We start from the raw sequence: 5,026 nt of genomic DNA, 5'->3' as shown, positions 1-5,026 counted from the left end.
CATATCGCATGTCCAAACAAAACTTTAATTTCATCTCATGATTTCATATCATGATTGCATATCGCATGACCAAACGGGCCCTAAAATAAAAATAGAATACGTATGTATAAGTTTCTCTTTTCTTTATTTCCTAAAAAAAAACAATTTCATTTGTGTCACATCAAACTTACATAGAGAATGAGACCTATGAGTTATTACAGGCGGAGTCAGATTTTAAAGTTCATGAATTTACTCTCTTCGTTCCTATTTTATTTGTCGCTTTTATTAAATTAGATATTTTTTAATATTTATTATTTCATAAAATTAATACATAAATAACATTATTTTTTCTATTTTATCCTTGAAAGTTATTAGATTTGAAAGTATGAATTTGACCAACATCAAAAAAATAAATAATTAATTCATATTCATTGGTCAATTTTATTAATTAAAATAAATTAATTTATGTTCATTTATTGAAAATCAACTTTAAAAAACACACTAAATAAGAATACAATGATAAACTTACCTAATTTCTTAAGGGATCTGAAATCTAAAATAATGACATAAATAAAAACAAGGGAAATAATTATTAAAATTTAAGCTGATTAAAGCTTTTAGATTCGTCTGAACCCGTACCAAATGCTTCAATTCTGCATGTGAGTTACCATATAAGGTTCAAAATCTGGAGTTATATGCCACTTGAATCCAAACTAGTACCCAAGGCCAAGCCTCATCCCAACTATTCCCTTCACATTCTAAAGATTTGTAATGTAGTTCTATTACATGCTAATTTTGGAATCATGTTTGAATATAAAATTGTTATAGTTTCTATGACTCAATTTAATATTCAAAATTCAAAAACTTTCAAATACCTAGTTTTCACTTAAAAAATTCAATATTTTTTAAAGTTGTATTCATGTCCAAATACAATGATTGAATAAGTATAACTGTTGAGTTTTACGACGGTAAAAAACTACTCCCAAAAAATTATTCGAAACACCACATGATAATGATTAAAAAAACATCAACAATTGTTTCTAACACTTTTATCATTTAACGATGCGCAATTATTATGCACATATACCTTTATTTTTACTTAATTATAATAATTAATTGATAAAATTTGATATATAAATACTGAATCAAGGATTTACACTTTTACAAGGATAGAAATAAGGTCTACATATATCATATCATTCTCAACTCTACTTGTGAAATTACACCGAACATACTAATATAGGTAAATTTTTCTTTATTCTCTTAATTAATTGATATAACTTGATTTAATATGTAAATATTGAGTCGAGGATCTACACTTTCACAACGATAGGAATAAGGTCCACATATATCATATCATTCTCAATACTATTTATAAAATTACACCAAATATACTAATATAGATAAAATTTTCTTTATAATTCTCTATGCCTCTTTTCCAAGTGATGAATGACAAAGAAGGAACATGGGGTTTCTAGTTTGGCTGAAAAAGTGAAGTGAAATTTCCTTAAAATTGAGAAAGGTTAATGTACTAAATTGGTAGATTTGTTGAAGAAGTACTGTTGTGGTCAATACCGTAGATTTTGATTCTGACATAAGTATCATGGAAAAAGATTGGAGGGATCAGAATATTAAATTATTCAAAAAAGATTACTACTTACACACCACTACCATTATTACTACTTGCCATGCTATCTGACCTCATAAGTTTCAGAGCCTCTACACACAAGCACCTCTCTTACAAAATTTAGGAACAAGATATTTCTTTCTTGAGTCCGAAACCTATTTGAGTCAAAAAGAGATAAAATTAATCAAAATAAGTCATAATTTAAAAAAATAACTAAAATAGATTTAGTGTAGTTTTTTCTTCCATTTTACCCATAAATATAAACGGCAGACGTTAGTCTGTTAATGTCTATATTTTAACATAAAACAGAACTTTTTTCAAATTTATAAAGTGTAATTTTTTCTTACATTTTTTAAAGTGAAAGATTTTCTTTTACTTTATATAAAGTGTAGATTTTTTTTACACTCAATATTGCAGATTTTATTAATTTATTTTGTCTTTTCTCCTCAAGTCTAGATTACTACTTCACAAAATATTAGCACTTATTCTAATATATAAATGAAATTTTAAATAAATTAGAACAACAACATCATTTCAAATCTTTCACTAATTTATATATTAATCATGGATCAGTGAATATAAGATGAAAAGAAATAAATGCTTTAAAAAAATTGTAAGGTCGAATTGTTGGGTTGTCGGGTTATGCTACGTATCTCCAAAAATCATGCTTCTGATTTTAACTATATATAAATGAAATTTTAAATAAATTAGAACAAAAACATAATTTCAAATATTTCACTAGTTTATATATTAATCATGGATCAATGAATCTAAGATGAAAAGGAATAATTACTTTTAAAAAATTGTAAGGTCGAATTGTTGGGTTATCGAGTTGTGCTACGTACAGTGGAGGAGCCACATGTAATTAAGAGGTGTCGACCGACACCCCTTCGTCGGAAAATTACATTGTGTAGCTAGAATAGAAATATTTTTGTTATGTATATATATATATATATATATATGTTACATATTGACACTCCTTAACTTCTACACAATTTTATTTCTTTATATTTTGATACCCCTTAGGCGAAATTCTGGCTCCACCACTGGCTCCGTATCTCCAATCTTTCGAGAATTCAATTTTTGTTGTGGGTGGGGTCAGATTGTTGGTTTGTCGGATTGTGAAGAGTTAAGAAATTGATTTGAGAAAATGAAAGTGATTTTTTTTTATAAAGTTAACTTTTCTTATAAAATGTAAGAAAAACTTACACTATATAAAGTGTAAGAAAAAGTTACACTTTATAAAGTGAAAAAATATATATTTCGTTTTATGTTAAAATATAGACGTTAATAAACAAACGTCTGCCGTTTATATTTTTGAATAAAACGGAAGAAAAAACTACACTAAGCCTATTTTAGTTATTTTTTAGAATTGTGGCTTATTTTGGTCAATTTTATCTTTGTGTGGCTCAAATAGGTTCCGGACTCTTCTTTCTTTCTTCACTCTTGGATCATAGTGTTGTTTTGATAGTTATGTCATAACAAGTGGTCTCAAACGGTCATAGGAGTATGAGGTTCTTAATAAAAAATTGAGAAAAGTGTTGAAAATATTCTTAAGCTTGATGAAAATTTAGGGGTGTATTTCATTTATGTTGCAGGATTGAATGTCTATTTAAATTCAGTTAGTCAACGAAAAGAGTGTTCTTAAGACTGTCAATAATTTGAAGATGAAAGTAATAATTTGTGCTGAGCTTAGGAGTGTTTTCAATACTTCTATCTATTTTTTTACAAGTGAATGACTTGCATGAAAGATAATACTTTCTACATTGCCAAATATTAGTTCATTTGACAAATTGGATTTGTTTCAAATTAAAAAATAAGAAGTCATTTATTACTTTATTTTGTTTAAATATACTCTTATTGTTTCGATAAGTAGAGTATTCATTAAGTGAGACGTTTAAGAGAAAAATGATAGTTTATGGTTAATGGAAGTGCTTGTATGAAAATTATATTTAATAGGTGATATTCACATATATTATGTATCCTAGAAAGTAGAATCTAGGAAACTAGCTAATTGTATATAACTTTTTATATATTGTGACGCTACTCTAGAATAGGAACATTTTTTCAATACTTCTATCTATTTTTTCACACAAAACTCACTATTAAGAGGCAAATTTTATTGTCCAAGTCTTTGCCTCATAGTTAATCTACTATTTGAATTCCACAGATGATTTGTGTATGTCAATCACCAAATTTACTTTAACAAGTGACAATTATGATATTCAGATAAAAGCAACTATCAATGATCTTGAAGCAAAACAAAATTTGGGATTAGTCAATGGAGATTATTTCAAGACATATTCCAAAATTGAAGTTGAATACTAAGGGTGAATGTACACTCTTTTTAGTCGTATTTCATCCACATTTGATCATTATTTTGAGTAATTTCTTATTTAATATTCGTTGTTTTCTCTCTAATACATGATTGTAAGCTTATGAATGATGTTTCATTCTTTGTAGGCGAAAGGAGTCGAAATTTGGGTAATGTCACGATTCAAAGTACACCCTAATATATGTGACATGACATATAAGATCCTGAGACGTCCTGCACAAGCCATTTGACATGCATTCAACACAACATAATAGAAAATGCGAAAATTAAAATAAGAAATCTCATGGCATAAATTTGATATTTAAATGCATTCAGAGTGTCTACTATATCCCCTCTCAATGATGTCGTTTGAGGTAAATTTGTATATGTTATTATACGGCTTTAAAAATCATAATCATATTATTAATTCTGTGATTCAACAATTCGACAGATATCTTAATTATACTTTGAAATTATAATTGAAAAAATAATAATACGCACGTGTTATAGCTCTAGGTCTTTAAACTTTTTGTAAACATCTCCTACAATGATTCTCTGCTATAATAGAATTGCTCTTTGTCGAATTCAATAGGATGTTCCTGGTAATTGGGGTTGATATTTATGTTGCAAAAAATAAGGGTAAATTTAGGCTAAAAGGTGGACGTTAGGGATATTTTAAAGTCTAATAGGTAGACGAAGGATGTTTTGTACCGATTCATATAGTTAAGGGGTATTTTAAGGCCCTTTTCATATTTGTAATAGACATATTATATGATATAATAAACAAAAATAGAAGTTACTTTAATCAAATATTTTTAAGAGTGATTTATGATTTATTTTTTCATGTAACTTTAGTCGATATGACTTTGCTTTAAAAATGGTGAAAATACCTTGTAATTAAAAAATAAAATATATACGAATAAATTCACTTTAATCAAAAATTAATATTTAGCTATGAAAATTTTAAATCTAGTTTGAAGCTGTATTTTAATATATAAATTACTTCACTTTTAAAATTGTATTTAAATACATACAGATATGAGTATTATTTCAAATGTTCTTTACAAAAAGTATAACTAAAAAATGGGGGGGGGGGGGGGGGAAAA

Source organism: Solanum tuberosum, unplaced genomic scaffold (genome assembly GCF_000226075.1).
Source record: "Solanum tuberosum cultivar DM 1-3 516 R44 unplaced genomic scaffold, SolTub_3.0 scf00403, whole genome shotgun sequence".
NCBI classification, from domain to species: domain Eukaryota; kingdom Viridiplantae; phylum Streptophyta; class Magnoliopsida; order Solanales; family Solanaceae; genus Solanum; species Solanum tuberosum.
This window is presented reverse-complemented; position numbering follows the sequence as displayed.